The sequence below is a fragment of the Crotalus tigris genome, unplaced genomic scaffold (assembly GCF_016545835.1).
Source record: "Crotalus tigris isolate CLP2741 ecotype Arizona unplaced genomic scaffold, ASM1654583v1 scf7180000018690.2240587, whole genome shotgun sequence".
Taxonomy (NCBI): domain Eukaryota; kingdom Metazoa; phylum Chordata; class Lepidosauria; order Squamata; family Viperidae; genus Crotalus; species Crotalus tigris.
Genome location: NW_024097149.1, coordinates 1,408,652 through 1,425,691, shown reverse-complemented (window position 1 = coordinate 1,425,691; position 17,040 = coordinate 1,408,652). Strand labels below are relative to the sequence as shown.

Sequence of the window (17,040 nt, the reverse complement as noted above, 5' to 3'; positions counted from 1 at the left end):
CAATGGGGAAGTTCGATTCACTTAACAACTGTGTTACTAACTTAACAATTGCAGGGATTTGCTGAACCACTGTGGCAAGAAAGGTTGTAAAACGGGCAAAATTCACTTAGCAACTGCTTTGCTTAGCAATAGAAATTTGGGGCTCAATTGTGGTAATAAGTCGAGGACTATTTATATTAACTGTCAAAATAGTAAATGATTTGTTTGCAATAAGCCCATATTCTTAATAATTGTTGGAAGCCTAAGCCAGCGCTCACTAACATGTTTAATAATCAGGGAACCAGAATAGATACTAGAATAAATGTCTTTCCCTGTTCTCCTTTGCTTTTATGAAGGGACATTTCCATATCTTTCTATCTTTGCAATATGTCTAAACTTCATTTTGTTCAAACTTTCTCACCATTTTTCTTTTTAAAGACCTTATTGGCTCTATCCAACGATGACTTTGTTTTTTCTTTTCCTTCTAACGTCTTCCTTTATATAATTGTGTTGCAATTCAATCCTCAGCAAACCACTTCAATATATTTTTTATTATTAATCAGCCTCCATTCATCTGTGATCCCATCTCTTTTACACTTTTTACACACCTTTATATAGCCACTATATTTTGCATATGAGAAATTGAATTATTTTAAAAGATAGGCTGCTTTGCTATGATTTTTCTAGCAAATGAGTTAAAAAAGCATTTCTTTTTCTCATGTAGGAAAGGAAATAGCAAATTTACATAATTACAATTTAATATATAAATTTGTTTCGTTAATCATGGTAAGACCTTTTATACTGATTTAAATGTTTCGACTAACCATTTAATGCTCCAATTCTGTGCATCTACAGAAAGCAAACGTAGCAATTGGGCCGAGGAAGAAGTTTTATTAGCTTGGTTAATCCATATTAAACCATGAGTTGTTTATCCATGGCTTATGGAATAAATGACAATTAGCCGTGTTTGCACAAATGCGGAACTAAAATCACATTTTGGCTTAGTCAGTGCATCGCGTGAGATGAAATGTTATTGCATTCCTTCTCATCGTAGCAAAATATATCTCTAGTTTGTGCTTAATCTTATTTTACGACCCACTGTATCGGTCTCCGGGGGAGCAGTGGCATGTACAGAGTTATTATATGGGCGTATAATAAATAAAATAAATGCATGATTAGCATTACTAATAAAGACGCCATCCGCATTAGTACCCCGACCCGGTGTAAACCGATTCAGAAACCTTTCGGACGGCAGGAAGGGAGCCCGGCTTCTGCTTAGATCCACCAGGCAGTGTGGATCGCCCAGCCCAGCCTCTTTTTTCCACGCTTTGGCGGGGCCGGGCGGGGTTGCAGAACAGACGGGCGTCCCTTTCGGGTCTTTGTCCCGCTCAGCCCCCCTGTGGCGCGTTCCATTAGGAGCCACACGGGGGGGGGAGAGGCGCGCCTAAAGATCGCAAACAGCGAGGCTGGGCGGTACCACCTCGCGTAGTAGTGACGAGGAACGGGAGGGGAGGGGAGGAGGGAGGCGGTCATGGCGCCTTAAAAGTTGTAGCCGCGGGCGGTGTTTCGATTGGCTCTTTCGGCGGCGGGGGCGGGGACGAAGCGGTGACAGACAGGCGCCCGGCCGCGCCCCTTTCCTTTCCTCCTCTAGCTTCGGTTTGTCGGTGGGAGGCCTGGACTGGCCTGCTCGGATCTCGGCGCCCTCCGTCTTCCTTTCGGTGAGGTGGGCGAGGTAGGTCGGGGAGCAACTGCGGCCGTGCTCGGCCCTGGGAGTCGTGGATACGCTTCTTTGAGGGCAAGGGCCCCCTTCCCGCCCTTTTTTTCAGCCGTGGGGGGGGGGGCTTGGAAAAAAAGATGACCGGCGGCGCCCCTCTCTCTGAGGGCGGGGGCGGTGGGGAGGGGAAGAGGCACCCACGAACCTCTCGGCAACTCCCTTGGCTCTTGGGTTGGACTACAACTCCTATCCTTCCCGGCCAGCGCTCGCCCACCCCTTCCTTATGTTGGGTGGGGATAACGGGCGGTTTTAGTTCCTAAGAGGTCTAGTGGGTGGGGGGATTATAAGGGGACAAAACTCGCGTTTTACGGGTTCCGGGGGAGGAGAAGGGAGGGATGTGCACGTGAGAATGAGAAGCGACCTCCCCTCCCAAACGCGGGTCAACTCTGGTTCAAAGACCGAGTTATCCCCGGATGGAGAAAAGTTCAAGCCTTTCACCCCTCGAGCCTACCTCTCGGGGTTGTTGTGTGTCTGGGAAATGGCCGAGGGACATTTGACAAGACCTGTTGCTGTGGGAAGGGGTGGGGGGGGGTTAGTAATAAACGGCTGCCTCGCCTTTGCCGAGCACACAGTAGTCGACTGTCGGTCCCAAGAAGAGGCTGGCGCAGGGTTGTGGTGTGCGGGTTTGTGAAAAGCCTTAGTGGAGAGACAGTGTGAGCTGTGTATCTTTAGGTCTTGGGATACCCTCGTGGAGAGAAGGAGGGAATTGGGAATTAAACTATCATCAGGGCAACACTGGTTCCCTTGTATGTTTGCACTGGTTTGTTCCTTTTGTCTGTCGTCCTGTTCCCAGGGTGTTAAAGCATCATTCATCCCTTGTTCCCAGGAAAGACAGCCTGGTCTCTAACAAATAAACAGTTAAAGGGGGAATTGTAAAACGTGCAATTGCTGTAATTGTTTGAAGTGTGACTGAAAGAGTATTGGAGCCTACCAGTATTGAATCAGCTTGACATGGCTTGGGTGTGAGCAATCTGGCTTGCTGTGCCATCTTGAGACTTTTTAATAGCTGAATGCTGGATCACAACGAGGTGTGTAAGACAATGGTCTGTGTTAAGAGTAGAGGTTGACTAGGCAGAGTGGACACCTGTCTGCAGAAATACTGGCTTTGAAATGCTAGATGGTTGCCACACACTTAGAATCAACTACTGTATGTGCAGTGTATGTTTTCTGACTTTGGTAGAAATGACTGCAATACAACAGTGGTGGTGGTATGTGTGAAATTTATCTTTACTGAAAAATCAAAGCATTTCTTTGAGGCTTGCGGCCAACCTTGAGGTATGGGCTGGCTTGCATCTGTGAAGTTTAACCAAGATTATTGTATTTCATTAAAAGTGCCGATAACCCGTTGAATTATGTAACACAGATTTCTCATACTCTTGGATGGAAAATATTTGGAATGTTAAGTTTTAAAAAATCTTGGAAATCTGTCGTATTTAAAAAACCCTCATATCTGAGTTACATTTGAATTACATATGAACCATCAAGTTATGGGTAATATTTTTAGGATGCTTAATTTTTCTATTTTTTATATTTTTGAAAACAATTTTATGGCAAACAATAACAGCGATACACTCAAAAGAAAAAAATGAGAATATATGTGTGTTGTGTATAATATAGATAAAATATTTATTAAGATTACATGGCCCTTTTCCTTTTTTAAAGTTTTGGTTTGTGTTTTGCTTTGCAGGATTTAAAGCTATACCGTAATTACTATTTTCCAATAAAAATACATGAAAAAAAAATAGCAACTATCTCATAACCCTAGTAATTTGGCAGTTTTTTTTATAGCTTCAACAAATTTTAATTTCAGTAATACTGTTATTACTGCTTGTTGCAAAATGTTTGCTTTTAAGAATGGAGAAGATCTGGTTAAATGTGGAAACATGTATTTGCACCATGAAATTTTGGGTCATATTGATGCTTAAAATATTGCACTCATCATTCATGTGGAGAATGACATTCTTCTCTGTTATGTGTGTTGCATCCATGCTGAGTCACAACAGGCCATTCTGCAAATAAGGGTTTTCTGAAGTTAGAATATCCTCCTAAATTGGTATAAATATTTAGTAACGCTGTTCAGATTGGCTTCCTTGCTCCCAAGGGCTTCCCACCTAGAGATATCTCAGTATTTCATTTATTAAAAACTTTATATTACATTTACATGTCTGATGAGTGAATGCTTTGGTACCTAATAGAATTGGTAGTAATATAAATTAAAGCAGTACTTTGATCCAAAAGAAAGGGGATAGCAACCAAGTAACAGAAATTGTACTATAGTAAATAAAAAATTGGTATGTCATAGATATTTAGGTGGTCACAGTGGCCTTTTTTTTAAAAAAAAGCCTCAATACCTAAAATCCAGCAGAACAGAATGAGCATTTCCATCTTGATTATGCTGTATTCTTCCTCTAGAAAGATAGCATACTTGACTATTTCAGAGAACTTTTAGAAGCGACTATTTTTTTCCAGCTAATGTTTAGGAATAGCCTCCTTTGAAAGGCCAAAGAAAAGAGTACTTTGCAATCAAAGATGTTTTGATGAATTCAGGGAAGATACTATATTAGAGATAGAGAGTGGCATCGTGAAATCGGTAGCATAAAACCCAGCAATTCTAGTCAGGCTGACTGAAATATTTATGGTAGTTCCAAATCTAGGATTGGGTGGAGTTGTGGTTATATACCAGTAAGTAGTCCTCAATTTACAGCCGAAGTTAAGCCCAAAATTTCTGTTGCTCAGTGAGACAGTTGTTGAATTTTGCCTCATTTTATTACCTTTCTTGCCATTACTGCAGTTAAGTTAATAATACAGTTGTTAAGTGAATCTGGCTTCCCCATTGACTTTGCTTGTCACGAAGTCACAAAAGAAAGGTCACATAATCCTGGTACACTTGAACCGTCAAAAATACCTGCCAGTTACTAATTATCTGAATTTTGATCATATGACTGTGGGGAGGCTGCAGTGATCATAAATATGAAGAATGGTCATAAGTCACTTTTTTTTTGTAACTTTGAACTGTCAGTAAATGAATAGTTGTAAGCTGAGGACTATCTGTAATTATCAATTCAGGGAATACAGAAACTGAATGAGAAATAGTTTGAAATTAAAATAGGGAAAAGAGCCACATTAAAATAGGGGGTATTTTTGGTAAAGGGTGAAAGTAAAATGACTTTTCAGAAGGCAATTTTTAGTTCTCAAGAAGTTTCTTGGATTAAAAGCAAAATGTTTTCAAGGAAAAAAAACCAAGAAAGTCCAGTTGCCTTTTGAAAAGCACCTTTTGGACAACTATGACCTGGATGATTGAGAATCTCCATAGACAATATGACTTCAAGCTAATACTTGCATATATAAATGATAGGATGACAGTATTACATTGTGTCAGACTAATTTTTACATTCAGAGGTTTAGCGCATATGGTGCATGGTGCCCTATGCTCACAAATATTGGGGGTGGGTGGGTGGAGGGTCCTATAGTTCATGAGGCTGGAACAACAGCCTTCTCCCCCTTTAGAGTGCTTTTAAGCTTTTCTAAAAGGTATTGTTTGACCTAATATTTGATTTCAGTTTGGGACAGTAGCCTTTTTTAATAGGCTTTTTTAGACAGTTAATTGCACTACAGCTGTACAATTAATGATCTGTTTTGTGGGGGAGGGCTGCATAAAGTCCAGACATTTTCATTCAGAGAAGCATTTCAGTTTCAGGAGATTTGTTGTTCCTCTTCTCCCTTTTGCCCATTTTTCTGCCACTATATTTAATACAGTTTGAGGTTTAGAACAAGCCTATGTAACTGTCACAGGCACTATTGAATAGATCAATGCCCCCCCCCACCTTTGGGGGACTGGTTCCATGGAGAGAGGTTTTTCCACAGACCAGAGGTGGTGTGGTTTCATATGTTGCCTGCATCTCACAATGGGCTTTGCTTGTTTGCACAGCCCAGTTTCTGGCATGCTGTGGCCCATTGCTGGTCCATGGACTGGGGGTTGAGGACCCCTGGAATAGGTCATTTCTTCAGTTAAAATACAGCATTTTTCATATATGTAGCCAAAAAAATCATAAGTTTGTTTTTAAAAATATGTATTGAAGTTGCTAAAACAGGGCTTTTCAACCTTTTCACCCATTGTATCACTTTTAGGATATGGCAATATCTGAGTACCACCAGTCACCTAGCAAGGTGTCAAAAACTTGATGACCCCCCCAAAAGGAAAAAAGTGATGAAGTACAGGTAGTCCTCAACTTACAACAATTCGCTTAGTGACTGTTTGAAGTTACAATGGCACTGAAAAAAGTGCCCCTTAAGCCATAGCCGATCAAGACACCTGTCTGCCCACCTGGCGGCACTCTTCCTCCTGTCTGAGGTTTTCATTGTTGTGAGCATTTCGGTTGAGGATTGGCAACGGGGGTGGGGTGGGGGGTGTTTGATTTTTATTCCTCCCATCTGCTGGGTGGTTGCAGCAGGTTTTGGTCACTTCACATGACCCTGGGACACTGTGACCATCATAAATATGAATCAGTTGCCAAGCATCTGAATGTAAATCACAAGACCCTGGAGATGCTGCAACATTCCAGCTGATCGGCACTTCTGGGCTCAGCAAAAGTGGCAGGATCAGCACCGAGTTCCTGGTGCTTCCACTGAGCCCTGACAGCCCTGCAGCTCCAGCCACCTCTCACTCAGGCTTGTGCGGTGCTGCCATTGGTTCAGCTCATTCCCCTCCCCCGCTACCACTTTTCTAGGATGGTCGCGTACCACCTGCCAGGTGCCAATGTACCACAGGTGGTACCCGTACCACTGGTTAAAAAGCCTTGTGCTAAAACATACAAAAACACACACACATACATCCTTTTTGAAGAGGCCTTTCCCTCATTCCAGTAATTTTAGGCAACTCTAATCTATTCTGCAACCTTTATATTTCAAGGAACGATTGTTGAGAAAGTGATGGGAGTAATAAATGCAGAGCCTCTTTGTAAAATAGTTTGGATCCCAGATAGTCTGAATTCAAATCTGACACGGGACCAAAGCATTGGTCAGTCTGGTTGATGGGGATCTGGATGGGGGCATTGTACCCCCTTCTGGTCTGTTTAGATCTCTTGTTAACTTTCAGCCATACCAACCATATCCTACTGAATTGGCTGCAGGTAGGGAGTAGAGTGGCATTAATTGTATAGTATACTATTTTCCCTCCTTCCTAAGTGGGCAGTCCCAGGCAGTGGAGGCAGAAAGGTCAACCTAGCAATTGCTCTGTATTGAGTACCACAGGTTTTAGTCTCTGACAGTCCTGAAGTTTAACATTTATAGTAAGTGAAAGGGAAGTCATTCAGTTTGGAATGCGGTGTCAGCAGTATGCTCATCTCTATCTGGTCTTCGCTGGAGATGTTGTGGTGGTCTTGTCTCAGCATCTGGAGCCTTGGAGAATTGGGTGGGAAGAAAGAAACCGAAGTAGAATTCCTGCGAAATATGCAGGTGCTCTTGTGGAGAAACTCATTTAGCTCCTTATTGGCTTTGTGGGCTTCAGACAGGGTAGCATTCCCACTTGGAGGAAGAGGTTTCCCTAGACTTGCAATTATTGCTGGATAGGTAGGTAGACACTGGGTTGGTGTTGTCCAAGGGCTGATGTACCAGTGACAACAGTTACCTATGCCCTTATCACTTTAGGATATACGATTGAAATACCCTTTAGATAGGGTTGCTTTTGAAGACTGCTCAGAAGCTAGCAATTTATTTATTAAACTAATTTATATAGCATTCCAACGAACACATAGGTGACTCTATGTGTTAATCTTACACCATTTTAAAAAAAACACCTTGTAATAAAACCCATAAAAAACCTCCCCCCTCCAGCAACAACACAAATGAGTCACTTGATTGGCTCTATCTTCATTAGTACAAAATATAGCAGCCCATTTATTGAGAATGAAACCTGCTGTGGTCTTATAACTCTGGTCTTGTAGACTGTGCATTGGTTGGTATAGACTTGTAATTACAATTGAAAATGCTGGCTGTTATTGGCATAGCCCTTAATAGTTTGGCACCTAGGTACCTAACAGAAGTTCCTGTTCAAATAAAACTGATCCATCTAGTATGTGTGTCCTGAATTGGAATATTGAGTCCCCCTATCTAAGATCCAGCAGAGGAGGGAGAAACTTTTATTATTTAATTAGTAGAGTGGCCAAATCAAAGCCTGGATCTAATTCCTATTTGTAAGCTGTGAGGAAATTTGGAATGGGTGGTGCTTGCAAGAAAGCCTTTAAATATCACTTAGCAAAAAAGTCTGCTTGGAGAAGAATGAAAAAATTCTTCCCAGTCTATGTCAGAGACTGGTAGACAGTTAATAAGAAATGTCTACTTCAGGTACTTTCTCCCGATGGGGACAATATCTATAACTATTAGAGCTGAGGGTATACTTGCTTTTACCACAGAAGAAAATGACATATCTGTTAATTTTTTTGTTAAATAAATGATTGCAAAATTAAATTTTCATAGTTTTTTTATTCAGTTGCTTCACCTTTATATGCTATCTGAATGAAGATAAAATATTGATATACCCACATGTGTTGAGAATTTTTTTTACATGTAAAAGCATTGCTTGCTTTTCCACATAAATGTATGTGGAAGAGTTCCTATTTAAAACTGCCTTTTTCAGACACTTGTAGGGGAATGAATGAACAATTTTGAAGTAATAGCTTAAATGTTAGAAATACATAAAAATACTGTTTGAAAACATGTTCAGATTTATTTGATTTGGGAAAATGTTTGTGTTACATGGAGGGTCATTCTCACTCAGTTGACTTTTTAGCTTCCTGGTGTTACTATACAAAGCATCTTACTGGGCCTGCTGTGTCCAGGCGAACACCCATTGTGCCGTTTTGTTACAGACAGGATATTACAAAACAAATTATCTGTTCATAAGAGTCTCTATTAGATATTATGCATGAAAATTCTTTAATGTCTGTTGCAATCATAGTTCATCTGAAAGATTTATGTACAGCTGTTATACTGTGACTACCTGCCAATCTTGTTAGGATACAGTAGGGTTTTATTTATTTATTATGCGTAAAATTATGCTTACAATCCTACAAGCTAGACTCCAGCAGTATGTGGATCGAGAACTACCAGAAGTACAGGGAGGATTTCGAAGAGGCAGAGGAACTAGAGATCAAATTGCCAACATACGCTGGATCATGGAGAAAGCTGGGAAGTTCCAGAAAAACATCTATTTCTGCTTCATTGACTATGCTAAAGCCTTTGATTGCGTGGATCACAACAAATTGTGGCAAGTTCTTAAAGAGACGGGAGTACCAGACCATCTTATTTGTCTCTTAAGAAACCTATATGCGGGTCAAGAAGCAACAGTGAGAACTGGACACGGAACCACTGATTGGTTCAAAATTGGGAAAGGAGTCCGGCAAGGCTGTATACTGTCGCCCTGCCTATTTAACTTATATGCAGAGCACATCATGAGAAAGGCAGGGCTAGATGAATCAAAAGTTGGAATTAAGATTGTTGGGAGAAATATCAACAACCTAAGATATGCAGATGATACCACTCTAGTGACAGAAAGTGAAGAGGAACTAAAGAGCCTCTTGATGCGGGTGAAGAAGGAGAATGCAAAAGTTGGCTTGAAACTCAACCTTAAGAAAACCAAAATCAATTTCTGGCAAATAGATGGGGAAGAAATGGAGGTAGTGACAGATTTTATTTTCCTGGGCTCCAGGATCACCTCAGATGGGGACTGCAGCCAAGAAATTAAAAGACGCTTGCTCCTGGGGAGGAAAGCTATGGCAAATCTAGACAGCATACTAAAAAGCAGAGACATCACCCTGCCAGCAAAAGTGCATATAGCCAAGGCCATGGTTTTCCCAGTTGCAATGTATGGATGTGAAAGTTGGACCATAAGAAAGGCTGAGCGACAAAGAATTGAGGCCTTTGAGCTATGGTGCTGGAGAAGACTCCTACGAGTCTAGAAGAGATCAACCCCGACTGCTCTTTAGAAGGCCAGATCCTGAAGTTGAAACTCAAATACTTTGGCCACCTAATGAGAAGGAAGGACTCACTGGAGAAGGGCCTAATGCTGGGAAAGATTGAGGGCAATAGAAGAAGGAGACGACAGAGAATGAGATGGCTGGATGGAGTCACTGAAGCAGTAGGTGTGAACTTAAATGGACTCCAGAAGATGGTAGAGGACAGGAAGACCTGGAGGAACGTTGTCCATGAGGTCGCGGTGGGTCGGACACGACTTCACAATTAACAACAACAACAAAGGGTTTTATTTATCAGTGAATATGGAGTCAAAATGATTTGAAGAAAAAAAGAAATCAAGACTCAAATATTGTAATTGGTTCCCAATAAGATATTAGGAAACAAAGTAATACCTTCTTAAATTGATACAGCATAATAACAAAGCTGGAAAAAGATTAGGTGATGCTGATTTATTTTAAAGCAGCTAAAAAAGCAGCTGAATGGCTTAAATCCATCATTATAGATCATTTTAATAATGATGCCAAGATATTCTTTAAAAATTAGGTAAGATTATGAAAATACCCAATTTATTGTAATATGTTTGTGACTTTCAGTTTAAGGTTATGGCTAAGAAACTGAAATAGTAGAAGTATGTTTCACAATTTATTTTTGCCATGAACTTGATTTTGGATGTGATATCAGTATTTTTATCCTGAGCTTTTTAATTTCTGTGTATCAACATTAATACTACATTTTAGTGTAATATTGCATGTGAATGGTTTTAAATAGCCTGCAGTAGCAGTGGGTTCAAAGTGAAGCATTTAATTTTGGTGGGAGAGTTAACTTCTTTTTCACCCATTCCACATATAACATCATTCCAAAATTCTTACATCTGTGCATTATTCTTATACCATTCCTTACAATATTATCTACTGAAGATAGATACAGAATTTGAAGAAAACCACTCAAAGGATTTGCTAATATTTGTAGGAAACATTGCTTTTTTTTAATATGAAGAAAGGTGGTTTGAAGTGAATAACTAAGTTTTGATACAACTTTATTCTAAAATTATGCAAAATAGATTGCAGATAAACCTCCAGTCTATCTCTGTTTTGTTAAAGACTACCTAATCAATCTTTTTTTTTTTAGCCTTTCCTTTTTCAAGAAATATTTGTATCTCACAAAGGACTAAAACACTTCTAGCAGATGAACTTTGTATTTTTTAATATGGGGGCTAACAGTGAGGTATTGTACTTGTTTCTTATTCCTAGCAAACCTCTGAAAGAATTTTGATGCAACTTAATACCTTTTCTGTACTTCAACAAAACCTGGTTTGTAGGGTGTATAGACAGTGACTTGGAATACAATACCTCAAAATTAGCAGAGCTTAGAAAGGTAACCTTTATTGTCATTTTTTTTTACTGTGGGCACACTGGCACACATTAAAAATGAAATTTTGTTGCTTGCTCTCAAAGGTGTACACATACATAACACACATATAAACATGCTATATACATATGTATATACCTACACCCTTACACTTCTTCCCTTGTTTGGAGGAATTTTTAAATAATTTTGGCTGATGAAGAGTTATTACATTGAAAAGTGACAAGTGGTTTGAAAACTTAATAAAAATATTATTATGAATTTTAAATTATGGGTAATGTTCCTGATATCTACCCTAGAGTTTAGAGAATAGAAGCACTACTTTGGTGACCAAAAGATTTAAGTTGTGACTCAGGAAATACCTGATTCAAATATCACTTTAGCTATGAAATGGGTAAATGGTCTTAGGCAAATTGCATACTCTTGTTAGCCTCCAATGACAATGCACGAATAATACAGGCTGCTTTAGGAATTGCTGAAATAAAGCTGGAATTCATAGGTTGTTGAAAGCTCTTTCTTAAGGCTGCAGCATGTAGGTTCAACAAAAAAAAATTAGTAGTGAATGCTATTGAAATACTTTAGCTCCTAGTGCTAAAGAAACATGTCAAATAATTTTGCACATATTTTATATACCCACTACAGTCTCTTGCATTAAATTTAAAAAGAAAGCCATAAACAAGCATTTAAAAAGTAGTTGTAAAAAAGTTTCCAAAAAGTTAACGCCCACTATTTTCTGTTTCACCTCACCTGTAGTAACTTCTTTTTTGATTCCTAGTCCAGTACAAGTAATTTACTTTGCTATATCGACTAAGTTACTTATTTAAAGAGAGAACCCTGATATGCTTCTGTTCACTCTTATTTCCTCATCCAACAATGTGGTAATGAGTCAACAATGTGAAGAATACAAGGGTAGTTTTTTGTCCTCTACCCATAGATAAAATATCTAACTATGGCAAAATCTGTTGAGTTTAGACTTGTGGCAAGATTCCTTATTATCTCCAGCTAGTTTGTGAGAATTCCTGAGTCATGTTGCTGTTTATATCAATAAAATTTCTCCTTGTCATGTTTTAACTATGATTCATCTTCAGTGATGGCTGAGTTTGAAATATAAACAGCAATTCTTGTCTTTTGAATTCCTAATTGAGTAAATTGTGGGCAAGAGAGAGTTTGGTGTAAGTGATTAAGGCATCAGGCTAAGAAGCCAGGAGACTTGAGTTCTAGTTGCACCTTAGGCACAAAACCAGCTAGGTGACGTTGGGCCAGTTATTTATTGTTTTTCATATATGTAAGATTTTTGTTTTTAGATTTGCTTTTAACTTTTCTATTTCTTTTAGATTAAAGGCACATTTAACATCATAGGCACATTTAGAATTCTGAAGTAGTTATCTGTGGAATTGTCTGAACAAAAACCGGCAAGGAGGCATGACTATTTATAAAAAGTCTATGTCTATTCATCTTTCAAATTAAATTTAAATCTGATTTCTCTCTAAACCCATGCTACGTTTAAATTCCCTCCTGAATTTTAAATTAAATGTGTCTTTTCATTTTAACTTAGTTATCTGGGAGAGAGAAGTTTTGGTGGTGCGAGCTCTTCTCCATTGTTTGGGAAAATGGCTGAGATTAACGTGACAGTAGCAAACTTCAGGCAGAGGAAGAAGAGAGCATGTTGTTTGCTTGGGGCAGCCATTTCCTGTTACAATTTAGTTTAATCTTAACTTTGTACCATGGGTATTTGATTGTATTGTTGATTATTTTATAGCATGTTAGCCACTGAGAGCCTTTTGAGTATGATGTTCCAAACTAATACATAAATGTCATTGGAGGGGGGAGAGTTTTGAAACAGTTGGGAGGAGTCACGGGAACAGTCAAGTGCTCTCCATTCATAGTAGTGCAGTGGTTTGAGTTCAATTTGGAGTTAGGACGGCCTTGGAAAGGGGGCTTTGCAGTCCTTAAAGGACTTCTGACAATTATAAAATGCCATGCCTTCCTCCCCCCTGAGATCACATGACCGTACTGGTTGCAGCATCCTATCCCACGGTCATCTGACTGCAATTTGTGTTTTTTTTTTTTTTTTCTGGTTTCAGCAAAAGAAACCCATTCAGGAGAATGAATTTGGACTTACAGCCTCGTGATTTGTTTAACATTTGTAAAAACTGTTATAAAATCAGGTCTGGTGATGTGGGTGCCTCAACTTACAAACAAAATTCTGGTCCCAAATGCGGTCGGGGCCACATACAGGAAGCCGTTGCTGAATGACCAATTGCTTTACAACTGTTCGAAGTTATGACAATCACAAAGCAAGTGGTTTATGACCTGTAAATCACCTCCTCCCTCTGTTGTTGTAAATGGTTGTGCTGCCCTCAGATCATGTGAACACTTGCTGGTTAGGTCAGCTTTATGGACTAGCACAGCATTCTGTGATAATATGACCACGATTTGCAGTATATGGCAAATAACAATGAATGGGTTCCCTTAACAATCACAGTGTTCAACTGTAGCATTCACTTAATGATCATAATACTTCCTTAACCACCACCATGAAAAGGGCAGAAATTTACTTCTGGTCATTTGGGATGCCTTGAGTTACAACCCTAACTACTTCTGGCTATAATTCAGTCATAATTGGAGGACTACCTCAATTACTTTTTCTGCATGGATTACACTTCATAAAACAGCCACTTAAGGAACTTTTCATAAAGAAAGCTGTCTTGGGTCAGATGGATTTGTTCAAGGCATTCTCTCCCTCTGTGGAGCTAATATTTGCAGGGGCTAGAAAGCAAGCACTGGAGACATCCAAGGTGTAGTCAGCTTGATTGAATATATTTGTTGTAGTCTCCTAAGCTTCAGCAACACTGCTTTAAAATAAAACCAGGCTTTGGAAGCTTCAGGTGTTCAAAATAGTATCTCCAGATCCAACCTAAAAGTATGGAGAAATTTTCCGACAGTAAGAACAATTAATTGGTGGAATAATTTGCCTCCCAGGGTTGGAGAATTTTTCAAAAATAGACTGGACAACCATTTGACCAGGGTGGTATAAGGTCTCCTGCCTTGCTCGGGGGGGGGGGGAGGGTTAGACTAGAAGACCTTTGAGGTCCCTTCCAGCCCTTTGATTCTATCTTCTATATTCTTGCTCTTTGTCTAACAGACACATTAGGTTTGCCAATTTCATGTTACGTTATTTAGCCATCCCCTTCCCTTTATAATACAGCATTTTGTCTTCTATTTCAGCTTGAGGGAATGGCTCAATATCTGCCTGATCAGCAAGCTCGTTGAAGGCCAGGCCACAAGGAAGTTTTTGCCCTTCACGATATCCTGTGATTTCATTTCTAATGACCAGATCAGGCTTTAGAAAAAGGTTTAAAAACTAGCTTGGTTCAGAGAGATTTGAAAGATCTGTGAAGTCCTTTGGATTCACTTCTAAGGAGTTTCAAAGCAGGTGAGGGCCTAAATATAGCAGCAGCAGTATTGTTATTATTTATCTCACATTTTCATATATAAACGTACATAATAGTCCTGCCTCCTGTTTTCCTCACAACAACCCTGTGAGGTGAGTTGGCCTGAAAGAGAGTGATTCGCCCAGTTGGCTTTCATGTCTAAAAAAAGGCCTAAAACTCATGAGTCTTTTAGTTTCTGGGCCAACAGGGAGCTGTGTCTCTTTTAAGGTTGTTGCCAAGATACAAAGTTGTCCCCTAAATATGCTTTTTAGCATTAAAAGTCTTGTGCTAATTTCTAAAACTGGTACGTGTGTCTGTAATAAACATTTAATCTGTAAGAGCCAAGCGATTTATTGCACACGCACCAGTTTAAGGCTTAATCCAAATAGTGGCTAGGTTGCAAAATCTTCCCTTCCTCCCCAATTTGAAAATGCAATCTTCAAACCGATAAGCAGCAGTTATTTGCTTTAAAAAAGACATTCTTTTTAATACGAATTCAGTATTTTTCCCAGAACCTACTCTTTGCGTCTCTTCGGCTTTAGTACATGTGATAACTTGCCTTAAAAGTATTTTGCAGTGTTGTTTCAGTTGCTAGAATATTTTTTTCTCCTCTGACCCTTTGTAAAGATGATAGACTTCAACTTGAATTTTTGAGTTGTCTCTGTAATCGGCCACAAAGGACAGCTCTCACAGGACATGCTCCCAAATTATGAAATATTTATCTGAAGCACTTTAGCAGAATATTTAAAATATTTTAAAATTGCTGTTATACAATAATTTAAAACACATGTATTTAGATTATCATGGCCCAATATATGGAGATACAATTCCAGAAAATAATTACTTATGCTTTTACACTTTCTAAGTTCTCTATTTCAGATAGGGAAATCCACTAATTTAAAAATTTTAAATCTGAATGTTTAAACCTTATATTTTATCTAGTTTCTTGAATAAGGCTTCTTATGGTAAATTCAAGATTTATCCAAAGTAAAAGTCCTCCAAATGTGTCTCCTTCCAAAGAGGTTTGAATGATTTGAGAACCAGAAGTTTGAATATGCAAGAAATGAATACCTCCTTTCCTGAATAATCCATGTATGAAAAATAGTTGCAGCAGAGGGATGTCATTGTTTTGAGCCAAGGAATAACTTTATCACAATGTCTTGGGATAGGTTATGAAAGGAACTTGCCAAAAGCTGTGATTTTTGGCACCGTGTCTGTGACAGCAACGCTTGGGGCTTCCAAGAGAGATAAAATTAGCTGGAAAATATCTTATGGATTGCTACCCTATGAATAGACACCACTGTCATCAATTTCTGCGCCAAGATCTAGAGTTGCACTGAATTCACGCAATCTGAACATGACTAGATCCACAATTTAAAGGCTACTTGAAAAGAGTGTATTCACTTGTATAGTGGTACCTTGGTACTCAACTGCTTCGAAACTCATCGAATTTGGTACTCAGCGCATTTTGACATGAAAATTTTGTCCAGGTGCTCATTGTTTGGTACTCCAAACACAAGCTAGAAATTACAGATGTTGGCTGCTTTGTGACTCACTGCAGCAGGGGTGTCAAACTGCCAGCCCGCGTGCCGGATACGTCATGGCGAAACCGCGCCCACCCCGTTGCCGGCAATGGAAAAAAAGTCATGACACGCCACGTGATGTTGCAAGTTTGACACCCCTGCTACTACAGTGTTCCTTGTGGGAAAAATTTGTTTGGTACTCATCGATTTTGGTACTCATCGCGCCTCTCGGAACCAATTAAGGGTGAGTATCGAGGTACCTTGTAGCCTGAGACCTGTTACCATATGGTTATAGTTGCGGTAACGTCTCCCACTGTAGATGAAGGGAAGCTATGTAAAATGTAGATTTTTTTTAAAGGGAAGTTTGGTTTTGTATTCAAAAGTTGGGAGCCTCTAAAATTATTGGAGTCGAATTGGGAGTCAAGCTCTAGGTTGAATCTTGCCTTCTGGGCCACAGCTTCCTGTATTTTGTTGTCTAGCTGCAGTGGAGGCACGTTGCTGCAGAGCCCTTTGAAAATGTGCACAATATCTTCAACCTTAAAGATCAAGGACACACCTAGGCCTGTTTCCTGTATTTATTTTTGGAGAAACAAAGGCTTTGCCAAACAGCAAAAGATTTCTCTGACATTTTCCCAATGAGAAGCAATGTTGAGGCATTTGTAATCTAGGCAGCCATCATTACCAGGGGTAAACATTCATAGTAAAGAGGGTGTGTAGCATTTGGTTAGGTGTTTTCAGCCTGATCCTTTGAATTAAAACAAAACGACTGGCTATGGTTAATGGTAAGTGATAAGAGTTCAGATGCACTTCAAATGACCTGTAAATAAGGCTCTCTTTTTTTGTAGATGTCTAATTCTAAGACATCTAAAAGAGTAAGTGAGTCTTGAAAACCTAATAATTCTACAAATGTAAATTATACTTCAAGAATTGATGAATAATGGAATTGCCCTTGGTCTTGATAATTGCTGAAAGGTGGTAGAATCCTTTGTTCTAT

General features: G+C 39.4%; 1 protein-coding gene across 1 annotated transcript in view; it reads left to right on the top strand.

The window, feature by feature from the left end:
- The first annotated feature begins 1,589 nt into the window (after window positions 1-1,589).
- GNB4 (G protein subunit beta 4) overlaps window positions 1,590-17,040 on the top strand; it is a 32,115-nt gene continuing 16,664 nt past the window's right edge. The window contains exon 1 of the mRNA XM_039355442.1: window positions 1,590-1,711. The gene's annotated coding sequence lies outside the window, so the exon portion shown is untranslated. The remainder of the gene's footprint in view (window positions 1,712-17,040) is intronic.